We start from the raw sequence: 15,509 nt of genomic DNA, 5'->3' as shown, positions 1-15,509 counted from the left end.
AAGACTATAATTGTAATTCTTGCAAAGATACCATGAATTCTTCATACCTCGCGCTTTATTTGACGTCAGTGAGCTGAGGGAACTGAATTGTCTTTGTCAGAATGTGTCCCATGCATACCATCAAATTAGAATAAAGTTATATTGCAATGTTTCACTGTGGCCAGTGTGCAGGCAAGTCCACTAAAATGTGAGATCTGTAATCCATTCCTGACAAGGGCATAGCCAGGGGGTAGCGGGGCAGCTGCCCCTCCACCATGGATTCGAAGTTTTTTTTTTTTTTTTTTCAAATTCGTACTCCTCGTCCAGTTGGTGACACGACAACTCAGACTTCCTGGTCACGGTTACCTTCATTTGAAGAATAGTTGAAAATTAAAATTAAATATATCTCTATATCAAAGTCAAATCCCACTACAAGACAAGAAAGTAGAGACATTCGAAAAGGGCACTACCGGCACGGTGCACTGTTGGGCGGTGTAGTGTGGTTTGTTCACTTTTATTTGATCTTCGTAGCTCTGCATTACGCTAATTTCGGCCGCTGAGCGTTGTTTGCCGATGTACTATAGATGCAGCACAGTTGGAATTAACGTTTCATATTTTTGAGCATTTGTTTCGAATATAATAACGCCTCAAAATTGTAAAAACTAAACCATTGCTTAGGATGAGGCTCGATGTAGACAACGACCGTTTGGCGTGTAGCAAGCAATAAGAGATTTAAAAATACTGAGTTAAAATGTGTTTAATTCGGGACTCGACAGGACAGTGAAAACCGTCGTGCGTATATAGTCATTACATCATCCATGTCATACACATGGACAATCTAGCCTCTAACTCTCAGTTTCCTGTCGTCAAAGGTAAAGAAAAAAACAAGAAAAGTTGTCATGAAGCAACGCACAAGGGTTTATCGCAACAATGCTAAACACACGGCGTATTCCTCTACAGTAGATTTTGCGTTATCACAACCGACAGGCTTCGTTCTGTTACACCGAACACTCGATAAATTGATGCACTATTTGATGCAACATTACATTCTTAAATGCTATCGACCCATTTTAAAATAGTACCCTTCAAGTCTGTACCGGGTAAGACAAACAGCAGGTGAACGGCTGGACACTGAAACCACTACGTAGAGCCCAGGTCTGGTGTCGGAGGCAGGTAGCGCTCCAAATCCCTTTAAGAGGCAATTAGCGAAGGAAATGAACATTTGTTCGGAAAGGAAAAACCAGACAACGCTCTAATCCCCTACACCACCATTAAGCATTAGCAACAGACTAGCACTAAATGCTAGAGGACCGTGAGACCGTACCTAGGACGACAACAGTTTGTTGGAAGTGCAAAGCTACAGACAGACGTACATCCACACAACATAGGTATCATAAACTTTTTTGGTGAGTGATTGCTTTCAGCTTTTATATACATCTATTTATGATTACTTATTAGTGTTGACATAAACGCTAGTTTTTGCGAACTGTTAATTTGAGAAACTAGTAATAAATATTTTTACACCACGTTTATAATCCTATTCGAAATTAAGGGTCTGATGAAGCCCTTTCAGATACTCACAAGCAGCAGAACAGCGTTAACCACCTGCAAGGAGCAGGTATAGAAAATAGGTGTGACTCCTGCTGACTTCATATACCGGTAGGTCTAATTCAGTTTTGTGTTCTAAACAATACTGTCGTACGAATTAGCAGTTTCACTCTCTCCTGAAGACCGGCTACAAAAGCAACGAATAAAAGAACAAACTGGCGAGGAGTGAGAGTATCTCACGGCTCACAAACACGTCTGATGTGTTTGCAGTAAAGCTCTTATTGTCGTGGTTAAAGCCAACACCCGAATCCACGCATACAGAACGGACGCAAACAGAGAGAACCTTCTGATTTAAAACGAACTTGCCCATTGTGCATCAGCACAGTGACATTTTTCTGCTGGATGTACTCCAATCTCTGTCATCCTCTACAGTTTTTGCCTCCTACAGCTCCCTCTAGTACCATGGAAGTCATTCCCTCATGTCTTAATAGATGTCGCTATTATTCTTTACCTTCTCCTTATCAGTGTTTTCCACATATTTCTTTCCTCTTCAATTCCGCGCAGAACGTCCTCATTCCTTACCTTATCAGTCCACCTAATTTTCAACACTCGTCTGTAGCATCACATCTCTAATGCTTCGATTCTCTTCTGTTCTGGTGCTTCCATTCTCTTCTGCTCTTGTTTTCCCACAGTCCTTGTTTCACTACCATACAATGCTGTACTCCAGACGTACATTCTCAGAAATTTCTTCGTCAAATTAAGGCTGATATTGGATATTAGTAGACTTCTCTCGGCCAGGAATGCTCCTTTTGCCATTGCTAGTCTGCTTTTGATGTCCTCCTTGCTTCGCCTGTCACTCGTTATTTTACTGCCTAAGTAACACAATTCCTTAACTTCATCAACTTCGTTACCATCTCGCTGTTGTCATTTCTGCTACTTCTCTTTATCCTCGTCTCTCTTCGATTTAATCTCAATCCATACTCTGTAATCATTAGACAGTTCATTCCATTCAGCAGATCATGTAATCCTTCTTCACTTTCACTCAAAATGGTAATGTCATCAGCGAATCGTATCATTGATGTCCCTTCACCTTGAATTTTAATTCCACTCCTGTACCTTTCTTTTATTTCCATCATAGCTTCCTCGATGTACAGATTGAGCAGTAGGGGCGAAAGACTACGTCTTTGTCTTACACCCTTTCTAATACGACCACTTCGGTCTTGGTCGTCCACTCTTATTTTTTTCCCTCTTGGCTCTTGTACAAAATGTATATGACCCTTCTCTCCATATAGCTTACCCTATTTTTCGCAGAATTTCGAACATCTTGTACTAATTTACATTGTCGAACGCTATTTACAGGTTGACAAATCGTATGAACGTGTCTTGATTTTTCTTTTGTCTTGTTTCCATTATTAACAGCAATGATGGATGGATAGGATGTGTGACTGCTGTGTACGGACGAAGGAGGAGCTGGCCACTGTTTGCGAACAGCTGAGCGAGTTGATGGCCGCGGTCAGCCGTCTTCAGGCTGCTGCCTCGGAGTGTAGCGGCAGTGGGGAGTCTGGTGCGTCGCATGGTACACCCCAGGTGTTACATGCTTCCCCCAATGTCTCTGCTGTCGAGACATCTTTGCGGGTAGCAGGCACGGTTGGGCCACCCTCTCTCCAAGGGGAGTGGCGGGTTCAGCGGCATTCGCGGCGCACGAGGCGGAGGGTAAATGTGGAGGCTGGCTGTGTGGCATCGCCCGCTCTGCCTGTGAGTGGACATGTGGCCGCTCCTTCAGCAAGGTCCGAGCAGGCACACGTGGGGAGGGGTTTATTAGTTATTGTTAGCTCCAACGTTAGGGAAATAGAAAGGTCGGGGAAGAAGGCCAGTGTTCACTCTGTCCGCTTGCCGGAGGGTCTCATCCGAGATGTGGAGGAGGCCCTGCCGGCGGCGATAGAGAGCACTGGGTGCACCCAACTGCAAATTGTTGCTCATATCGGCACCAATGACGCCTGCCGTCTCGGTTCAGAGGTCATCCTCAGTTCGTACAGGCGGTTGGCGGAATTGGTGAAGGCGGAAAGCCTCGCTCGCGGGGTGGAATCAGACTAACTATTTGTAGTATCGTTCCCAGAACTGATCGCGGTCCACTGGTTTAGAGCCGAGTGGAAGGCTAAAACCAGAGGCTCAGACGATTCTGCGGAGATCTGGGGTGCAAATTTCTCGACCTCCGCTATCGGGTGGAGAAATGTAGAGTCTCCCTGAATAGGTCAGGCGTTACTATACGCCGGAAGCGGCTACAAGGGTAGCAGAGTACGTGTGGAGTGCATATGGCGGTTCTTTAGGTTAGAGAATTCCCTCTCTAGGCCCTACAAGACGGCTCCTGAGACGCGGCAAGGTAGGAGTAGGCAATATGAAAGAGCGAATAACAATATTAATGTGCTAATAGTAAACTGCAGGAGCGTCTATAGAAAGGTCCCAGAACTGCTCTCTTTAATAAACGGTCACAACACCCATATAGTACTAGGGACAGAAAGTTGGCTGAAACCAGACGTAAACAGTAATGAAATCCTAAACTCAGAATGGAATGTATACCGCAGAGACAGGCTGGACAGTGAAGGGGGAGGCGTGTTTATAGCGACAAGAAGTGCAATAGTATCGAAGGAAATTGACGGAGATCCGAAATCTGAAATAATTTGGGTGGAGGTCACGGTTAAAGCAGGCTTAGACATGGTAATTCGATGTCTCTATAGGCTCCCTGGCTCAGCTGCTGTTGTGGCTGAGCATCTGAAGGATAATTTGGAAAATATTTCGAGTAGATATCCCCACCATGTTATAGTTCTGGGTGGAGATTTTAATTTGCTGGATATAGACTGGGAGACTCAAACGTTCATAACGGGTGGCAGGGACAAAGAATCCAGTGAATTTTTTTAAGTGCTTTATCTGAAAACTACCTTCAGCAGTTAAACAGAGAACCTACTCGTGGCGATAACATACTAGACCTTCTGGTGACAAACAGACCCGAACTATTTGAAACAGTTATCGCAGAACAGGGAATCAGCGATCATAAAGCAGTTACTGCATCGATGATTTCAGCCGTAAATAGAAATATTAAAAAAGGTAGGAAGATTTTTCTGTTTAGCAAAAGTGACAAAAAGCAGATTTCAGCAACACAAAAGTTTTGTCTCAAGTACAGATAGTGTTGAGGATCAGTGGACAAAGTTCAAAACCATCGTACAATATGCGTTAGATGAGTATGTGCCAAGCAAGATCGTAAGAGATGGAAAAGAGACACCGTGGTACAACAACCGAGTTAGAAAACTGCTGCGGAAGCAAAGGGAAGTTCACAGCAAACATAAACATAGCCAAAGCCTTCCACACAAACAAAAATTTCGTGAAGCGAAATGTAGTGTGAGGGGGGGCTATGCTAGAGGCGTTCAATGAATTCGAAAGTAAAGTTCTATGTACTGACTTGGCAGAAAATCCTAAGAAATTTTGGTCTTATGTCAAAGCGGTAGGTGGATCAAAACAAAATGTCCAGGCAGTCTGTGACCAAAATGGTACTGAAACAGAAGATGACAGACTAAAGGCCGAAATACTAAATGTTTTTTTCCAAAGAATTTTCACAGAGGAAGACTGCACTGAAGTTCCTTCTCTGGATTGTCGCACAGATCACAAAATGGTAGATATCGAAATAGACGACAAAGGGATAGAGAAACAATTAAAATCGCTCGAAAGAGGAAAGGCCGCTGGACCTAATGGGACACCAGTTCGATTTTACACAGAGTATGCGAAGGAACTTGCCCCCCTTCTTGCAGCGGTCTACCGTAGGTCTCTAGAAGAGCGTAGCGTTCCAAAGGATTGGAGAAAGGCACAGGTCATCCCCGTTTTCAAGAAGGGACGTCGAACAGATGTGCAGAACTATAGACCTATATCTCTAACGTCGTTCAGTTGTAGAATTTTGGAACACGTTTTATGTTCGAGTATAATGACTTTTCTGGAGACTAGAAATCTACTCTGTAGGAATCAGCATGGGTTTCGAAAAAGACGGTCGTGTGAAACCCAGCTCGCGCTATTCGTCCACGAGACTCAGAGGGCCATAGACACGGGTTCACAGGTAGATGCCGTGTTTCTTGACTTCCGCAATGCGTTCGATACAGTTCCCCACAGTCGTTTAATGAACAAAGTAAGAGCATATGGACTATCAGACCAATTGTGTGATTGGATAGAAGAGTTCCCAGATAACAGAACGCAGCATGTCATTCTCAATGGAGAGAAGTCTTCCGAAGTAAGAAAATGGTTCAAATAGCTCTTAGCACTATGGGACTTAACTTCTGAGGTCATCAGTCCCCTAGAACTTAGAACTACTTAAACGTAACTAACCTAAGGACATCACACACATCCATGCCCGAGGCAGGATTCGAACCTGCGACCGTAGCGGTCGCGCGGCTCCACACTGTAGCGCCTAGAACCGTTAGGCCACTCCGGCCGCCTCCGAAGTAAGAGTGATTTCATGTGTGCCGCAGGGGAGTGTCATAGGACCGTTGCTATTCGCAATATACATAAATGACCTTGTGGATGACATCGGAAGTTCACTGAGGCTTTTTGCAGATGATGCTGTAGTGTGTCGAGAGGTTGTAACGATGGAAAATTGTACTGAAATGCAGGAGGATCTGCAGCGAATTGACGCATGGCGCAAGGAATGGCAATTCACTCTCAATGTAGACAAGTGTAATGTGCTGCGAATACATAGAAAGATAGATCCCTTATGTTTTAGCTACAAAATAGAAGGTCAGCAACTGGAAGCAGTTAATTCCATAAATTATCTGGGAGTACGCATTAGGAGTGATTTAAAATGGAATCATATAAAGTTGATCGTCGGTAAAGCAGACGACAGACTGAGATTCATTGGAAGAATCCCAAGTAAATGCAATCCGAAAACAAAGGAAGTAGGTTACAGTACGCTTGTCCGCTCACTGCTTGAATACTGCTCAGCAGTGTGGGATCCGTACCAGATAGGGTTGATAGAAGAGATAGAGAAGATCCAACGGAGAGCAGCGCGCTTCGTTACAGGATCATTTAGTAATCGCGAAAGCGTTACGGAGATGATAGAAAAATTCCAGTGGAAGACTCTGCAGGAGAGACGCTCAGTAGCTCAGTACGGGCTTTTGTTAAAGTTTCGAGAACATACCTTCACCGAAGAGTCAGGCAGTATATTGCTCCCTCCTGCGTATATCTCGCGAAGAGACCATGAGGATAAAATCAGAGAGATTAGAGCCCACACAGAAGCATACCGACAATCCTTCTTTCCATGAACATTACGAGACTGTAATAGAAGGGAGAACCGATAGAGGTACTCAGGGTACCCTCCGCCACACACCGTCAGGTGGCTTGCGGAGTATGGATGTAGATGTAGATGTAGAACGTCAGAATTCCCTCTCTCGTGCCTTTACGTTTCCTAAAGACATACCGATCGTCATCTAGCACATATTAACTTTTCATTTCCATTCTTCTGTATATTCTTCTTGTCAGCAACTTGGATGCGTGAGCTGTTAAGCCGATTGTGCGATAATTCTTGCACTTGTCAGCTCTTGCCATCTTCGGAATTGTGTGGATGATGTTTTTCGGAAAGTCAGATGGTATGTCGCCAGACTCATACATTCTACACACCAACCTGAATAGTCGTTTTGTTGCCACTTTCACCTTTTTATGTTCTATATGCTGTACATACATGAGACTGTAGAATACTTGCAGTGAAAACCATATGGATAGTAGGATACTGATATGCTATTATACGTGGAGCCCAAATTGAAAGAAATATATTGTGACGTGGAACAAAGACACTTTCTGTTGTAATTACAATCAATAAAATCTTTTGTCTTTTATCTTTAGCTAAATTACATCCAGTGCTAATGAAAATCCAGTCAGCTGCTAAACTGACAGGAGCTTGTGACACCCTAGCCAGGTTTTGCGATTTTTCAAACATCAAAAGTGAAATTGAACTTTGGAATAAATTATGGCAGGATACACAGAACCAAAAGGAGCTAACTATTTGTGATACAATTACAGAAATGAAAAACGTCTTTCCAGAAACCCAACATTCTTTAAAAATTTTGATTACTCCCCCTTGTGCAAATTGCACTGTCGAACGGTCTTTTATCAGTTTAAGACGAATGAAAACTTGGTTGATGTGCGCGATAGTAGAATGTCGTCTCATTGGTCTAGTAATGATGAAAATCCACAGAAGATTAATTTTTGACCATAAAGTTTTCATTGACGAAGTGTTGCAGGAAAATTACAAAAATCCGCAATAATTTTCTTTTAACTAATTTCCCTTAGATGTAAGTCTTTTAAATGTTCATTTTCTTTGTTAGTAATATGAACTGTTAATAAACAGTTTCCTGCTTGAGTCATTGTACAATAACATATTCATTTCCTCATCCTCTTTCTTATTCCACTCTCTTAACATATTGGCTGGTGACGCCCGTGTCCTCAGGGCTGGCGCAAGGACCAGTGGGTTCCGGAGAAGTGTTCTTGGGGCTCTTCTGAAATTGTTTCATTTTAAACTTTGATTTCTTAGATAAAGTCAGTCAATTTTAACGCAACAAAATCAAACATCTTTTCTAAGAAACTTTTTTAATGGTCACAGTATACATAAATACAGTAGTATTGTCCATCAATTTAATCACTAATTACAAATGTATATGTGATTTTTAAACAATCTAACGGGTTCAGTGAGGGCCTCGGCCCCCATAATTTGGTTCAAAATCATAGTGCAGGTACCAAACTTGTATTTCTTGTGTATTTGTTTAGGCACCTGGGCTGATAAGTCCCCTTCGTGGACCTGAGTCCAGGGAACTTTTGCCCCTTGCCCCACTTACCCACCCCCATAACGGCCCCCTTTACGAAAGCTGTGCTTGTGCTATCTTAAACTGTTTTGTTTGTTTGGATTATATTTCACAGTAGTGGGAAAAATAACAAAAGATTGTGAAATCTACCCCCAAGTTTAAACATAAATAAACTGAAATGAAAACTTAGCGGATACTGTTGCTCAATAAACAGAATTCAATGAAAGTAACTGCAGTTGATATCTCAAAACAGTCACGAAACATCTTTTCTGACATGGGAAAAGCATTAAATTTTTGTGCTCTCCCCTATACAGTAGTACTGTGGTGTGATATTATTTTAAGAAACCATAATCAAAATTAATAAATGTTTTAAGATGAGAGAAAAAAGGCCAGAGCATTTTTTGTAATAAATTTTATTTCTTTTCTTAAATTTTTATTCCTGTGACTACTTTTTGTTCCGATCCACTCACCTAATGCCCCTGCCCCCTACTACTCCTCGAGCTGGTGACACCCTTGATTACGGATGTTCTAATTTTCATTCCTGCACTTCTTTTTCCTTCACAAATTGAACAAAAGTGCGATTTAATTCGGAAAATCGCGAAAGGGATGCCTCTTTACTTAACTAACGCACTTTGCAGTAATATATGAAGTCTCCTTATGCTTACTTGACATCCATTAACAACTATTGCAACTGCAAATGGAATAATGGGTGAGACTTCTCAAACCCTAATTTTCACACCACCAATTTCCTCAGTGGTCCATGTGGATCTTGATGTACAGAACAACGAATTCCGCTTTTCGCTTGTTGTAATTGTTGGTCTTCCATTGTCATCAAAAAGTTTAATTTCTTTTTGTATGGTACTGTAATTTCGTTTCGTAGCAAATAAGCTGCACACGACTTTCATGCGAGGATCCTCATGAATAAAAATGTCGTTTTAGTAATAGCAGCTGGCTTATATTTAATATCGACTTCCACCGTACTCAGTTCATTTCCTATACCATAATTAGAACTCATACAGTCTGGAAACCACTGTCAATGATTTGTGGTACATGAAAACTGAAATCATCAACCATGCAATGATCTTTATAATTTACAATACCTTCAGTTTCTCATCTACAATTTCCTGATTCTTTTCTGCCATTTTGCAAAGTTTCCTGGCACACACACACACACACACACACACACACACAACTCTAAGTAGAACACTACTTATCTTTTTCCTTGTCCGGCAGACTGCCCAGCGAGATGAAGCCGTGGGTCCGTCCACCAAGCTCAAACCTACGTTGGACAGGAACATGGGCCACCGCATCCGCCACGGCTACCAGCTGCTCTCACTGCCGGTCTGCTGCAGTAGAAACGCCGTCTCTTCAAGTTCAGCGGTCGCTGATGTAGTCTGCCACCTCGTTCCACTTGCTACCGTTTCTTGATGAAACTTCATTTTCACATGTGTCTACTGTCATACTATAGATCCTTTACACGCACGTGTGAATTTTTCACGAGTTCACTTGACACTGCTGCTTTTACAAAGTTCCTACACACCCGAACTTAACTATCGTATTTACCAGCCAATAAAGCACCAATTGCGGAGGGGCGGGTTTTTGTGTAAATTTTGCTCGTTTGTCGCACTGTTCACTGCAAAATTTCACCTATCTCAGTACGGCGGCAGATCACCACCCCGTTTCTCTGTATATGTATGTACTGCGCTGACGACATAAAAGCAGTGTCTAAGAAAACACCGTCAATACCTACGTTGCAAAGTCCGCGTAAAATCTAGTAGCCATCAACCCTGTAAATTCTTATAGCACTTTTCGGGCGGACTATGGTTACTTCGTTCTCTCAGTAAAATGTCAAAATTCCAAAACGAGTCTTTTATTCCATTTCAGTTCAAAAAATACCCCGCCGTCGGCCCACATGTAATTAGCAAACTTCACTGTCCTTAATACACAGTTCATGCAACCCAGTACATACTCAAGGAAGACAGAAATGTACTTAAGTTCAACCCGAAGAATTGTGCGATTTCACAGTCAATACTCCGCTACTATACCTGAGTTTCACATTCAGTCCTTTTCACTGGATTCCTATTAAAGTAAATACTGTCCAAATATTACATATAAGGATACGAAACATGCAGCGTGGAATTTTACAAAGGCCAAAAGTTCACACGCATTTATATTTCCAACAAAACAATTCTAGAACTTCCAAACCTCACAAAACTGTCCGTAAATGCAACAGCTTCTACGGCAACACAATCTGGGCGTGAAATTCCAATAACGTCTCCATTTTACACATTATGCACACGGAGACGTTCAACATGAGAGTCTTTATTGTGCTTGGTACTTGATATGTGATATGCACCAGAAATGGCTCCTACATTGATGTATCGGTAGTCACAGCAAAATCTGAACTTTTTATTGCCATTGTGCAACTTTCTTAGGACCAAAATTACCGGTGCCCCTAAGGGGTTATCATTATACTTAAGAATACCGTCAGCTAGCTGCTGGTCTATAAATTCTTCTACTAGTAGTTCCATGCACTTCGCAGCTCGATATGCGTTCTTGTACTCTAGAACATTATCCTCTGTGGGTATTCTGTGTTTCATGAGTGGTGCCACTGGTAATGGACCACACGGATTAAATAAATCCGTCAACTGGAAAGACAATGTTTCACTTCCCCACGTAATGCAGATGCAATGCGGTTTGTTTGACCAATCACCTATTCATGTCACCTTACTCCAAAACATCCATATCAGCAATTAGTAAAACCTTTGGCATACTCACTTAGTCTCTGCCGCAGTTATTAAGACTGACCAGAGCCGTGTCACTGAACTGCAGTGAAACTGAGCTGTCACTGTACATACTACACACATACGTACTAAATAGTATCAATTGTCCAACTCTTCCTTTGTTTCCAATGGCTCTAAACATGTAATCAATTATTAGGTAGGTCCGAGTCGATGCTTACCCAGACCAACTTACCTGTACCTTGCAGTATCGTATCACATGAATTAATCTTTAGTGCTTGTCTCAACAGTTTATTAGATACCATCTTCATAACCAATCAGTCTTGTGACCGAGTAACACTTGTAGATGTAGTTCGTAGTGTAGAAAAGGTCCTACAAATTTCGGATGTATGCTGTTGAAGGTCAGTTTTTGCGTGATATTAAGAAGAAAGTCGAGTCCCAGGATTGCACAATACCCCTCACCAACATACAGCAATACTTCTACACACTCTCGCCCTCGCATACGTTTCTGCAGCCCTGTGTTCTACTGGGAATGCGTTCCGATGAGAACCCCCAATAATGTTTAACGATTTGTTACAGGACGTTGCTTGCCCCACACTTTTTTCCCGACAATCACGCACTTTATGGCCTACCAGCCCACATGAACAACATTTGGGCGGACCGCCTTGTTTTCTGATGTGGCCCGTGCTACCGCATCTAAAACACTTCATTGCAGAAGAAAGAACATTCCAATCACTCTGCCTTCGTGTAGGAATTACGATCTCTTCCAGTTTCACTGCAATCCAGATAAGTCACCTGATTACTCTATTCTGACTCTCCTTGACATATCAACAGAAATACCTCTTAGAAACACATTCAAAGCTCTATTATGTCCCTCACACAGAATAATACTATCCGCCTCCGCATTCTGTGTTAGTTCTTACGTTTGGGAGTTCAGTTTCCTAATTATTTCAGTGAAGGATTCCTCTGATTTGCCGGGCTTTTGCGATAGTTCATGGCGTTTTTCCCCAAATTACCTCGCACTGTTCTGCTTCTGATAGCGTTGTATTAGACCATGAGAAAGTTTATCAAACGTTTGGTCCTTACTGAGGGTGTCGTGCTACTTAATATGCTTCTTTGTATCACCCACTAACCTTAATCTGGCCATATTAAAGGACATTTCTTCAGACCATTTTCCCAATTCGGCGGCAGTCTTTTCTTCTCAAACAAAAATAGATACATCTTCGGCTGATTTCCCCTAAAAATAGTGCGAGGTCGGTAGAATGGGTGGATACACTGGAGACGGCTTTACTTTCTCCTGAATCAAGGAGTCACTGTTCACCAATAGCTATCACTGCTCTATTCTCCTATGAAATGCTTCACTGTCTTACCTCTGTTGCAATACAGTTTGTAACAAGGAAGCTATCTGTCCCTTCATAGCTTCCCCTTTTCATTCAGAGTCGACGCTCGTTGGTGTAGTAATTTTGTGAACTCCATGCACCATTAAGACTTAAGAACATATCATAGCTCAACGAGATTCTGTGCACTAGTGTGCCTCTTCACCAACCCTTCTACACGTATTACAGGTAGCTGATGCAGCCTGAACTAGGGCAAGTCAACCCCAGATACAGTACAGTCTGGACGCCTCACTGGTTGCAAGTAACCTTCTCTAGTGTTCCCACGGAACTGAGACAAATATGTACGTTCCTGCGGTCTAACAAACAACATTTATAATGTACTGTGAAGGTCCTTCCGGCTCAACATGGCCATGCGATAACAAGAACAAGAGTGCAAACAAGTATCCGGCAGTCTCTATACAGCATTGCTATGAAATTCAACTCACAGCTGTGGACCACTCGTTGGAACTACATAGATGGCCAGATAAATGTATGAGCGTTACACAAGACATAGACGTCACAGTACTGTCAACCACTTGCTAACACCAGACATGCTAATCTAATCTCAGACTTCTACAGTCATCAGGACAGAGCTGGACAGGATGCAGTGGTGAGGACCTAGTTACGCTCGAGATCACCGAGAAAAGACAATAATACAGGACTGCCTTCAAAAGCGCTGCATCACAGCCAGGTCGGCGTAACGGTGGCTTGTCAGCAGCAGAAGGCCTGCAAGAGCTCGACTCTGAATACCGCTGATATTTTCTTAAAAGTTTCGGCCCAGGTGCACATGAAGTATTTGGAGGCTATCAGTGGTAGGTTCTCAGTCCTTGTTTAGAAGACAGTAGGCGGCAGCGTTGGTGTCTGCCAGAGGAACGGAATGAGCAGCAGTGGTACCTCACACCCCCTCTAAAAAAAAGTGTGTGATCAGGGGCGTGCAGGTCACGCAGGTCAATCCTCCAGCAGCCTTGTAGGTTGATGGGAGCCTCTGTGTAACATCCGTGTTGCCTTGACAGCGCAGCCGGCAGCATCAGCGTCCTTCCATTCAGACTTGTGATTCCATAGACGACAGAAGGTAGCTAGGATTCCCAAGGGTCGTCCTTCATAGCGTTCCATCTCACTGGATGCCTACAACTGACACAAGGGCTGAGAAAATACACCTGGCAGACGGCAATCAGCAGTCAGCAATGAGACATTTGTTAAGAGGGGGGGGATACTTGTTTTGCTACTTAGAGTGTGCTCTGAGGCAGTAAAGACGACCATCACATCATGTCAACTGGTTTTCCCTCTCTGTCAAGTCTGATGACTTCAGACTTTCGAAATTTCGCCGTTCAGAGGCTCTTTCTGCTGGTTCGGCATCTTAATACATATTGCTGCGTTGTACCTAGCCTTCCTTACAGCAGTATGTTTTTTCACTAGTACGACGGTACCTCTCGGCTTCCATGATGTCATTTGCTTTGCTTGAAGACTTGGGAGCTCACTTGCTCCTCTGTCCTGTGATAGCTTCCGTGTTTCCCGCAACTCATTCAGAATTGCCCACTGCTCATTAGCAGAGTCGGTTTGGTTTCTGGGAGCTGCTATGATAGAACAAAAAAATGGTTCAAATGGCTCTGAGCACTATGGGACTTAACTTCTGAGGTCATCAGTCCCATAGAACTCAGAACTACTTAAACCTAACTAACCTAAGGACATCAAACACATCCATGCCCCAGGCAGGATTCGAACCTGAGACCGCAGCAGTCACGCGGTTCCAAACTGTAGCGCCTGGAACCGCTCGGTCACTTCGTAGGATAGAACACAGACGAATGTTCGGTGTCCGCCAGGAATATTATCATGGGGCATAACAGCAGCAGTTGTCGACGAAAACATCTGTTGCTCAGTAAACACCGTTAAACCATTCAAAAGAGCTGCCGGTGCTTTACCACATGTGCCATCAGTTACGCCAGTATCGAAACAGGCGTCGAGAAACTTTAACAAACAGGTATCTAATGACTACAAAGAGATATACATTTCACATTACACACTCAGATCGCGAAGTATGAGCAGTGTGAGAAAAATAATGAGACTGATTTTTTATCTAACATAACTTTAATTTTTTTTCAAAGGCCGATATTGTCCCCTTTAACGTAGGTCGCTTTAGCCTACATACACCGGCGGAATCATTGCTCGCTCTTCTGGTAGCAGTGCTAAACCGCTTCAGCTGGTAGCACCTTTAAGATGCCGGTGACATTTTTTTATATTCTCCGGACTTCTAAAAATGACTCCTCTTAACGTAATTTTCAATTTCGGAGAAAAACATCACGACCTATGTCAGTTAAATAAGAGAGACTGTAGAACAACAAGAACGCCATTTGAGAAAAAAATCCCGTTATGCAAGTGGCCTTGTGACGTGGGGCGTTGTAATCATGTAGCATCCACTTGTTAGTAATTTCCAGTCTCACTCTGTTTACCCTTCTCCAGAGCCTTTCAAGGACGTCTTTGTAAAATACTTTGTTGACACTTCGACCTTGACGAAAAAATTTTTGTGCACGATAACCATGATTGCGTGATTTGCTCATTTGAGATTTATTCCGTCGAGCAGATTTTTCAGTGTGTCACTCCACACTCAAAGGTCACACTTGACAGGTCTCCAGGTTTGACACAGAAACTGATGGCTTGATCGTAGAATCGTGATCTGAATTCCGCTGTTCGATTTTCGTAACACACAACAGAAACACAGCTTTACTACTGGTGCTCTCAAAAATAACGTGATGGGTGTTGGGAGCTGAAACTCGTACTGATATTCTAAAAAGTGTTAGCACACCGGTCTACACAAGATGAACAATTCAGCGTTGCCAGATCTCTCTCTGTGTTGTCGGTCTCATTACTTTTCTCACACATGTTGTAAGTAGTTCTGGCTAGGTTTTTATATTGTTTCAGAGTTAGTTGTGTATTCGTTATCTTCAATTGTTGCTATGTATTTACTAGCGTGTAGTTTAAGAAGTTTGTATAGTGTCGGGTACAGTTTATTTTCTTTTCCTCTGCGAGTACAAACATTT

The sequence above is a fragment of the Schistocerca cancellata genome, chromosome 3, assembly GCF_023864275.1.
Source record: "Schistocerca cancellata isolate TAMUIC-IGC-003103 chromosome 3, iqSchCanc2.1, whole genome shotgun sequence".
Taxonomy (NCBI): domain Eukaryota; kingdom Metazoa; phylum Arthropoda; class Insecta; order Orthoptera; family Acrididae; genus Schistocerca; species Schistocerca cancellata.
This window is presented reverse-complemented; position numbering follows the sequence as displayed.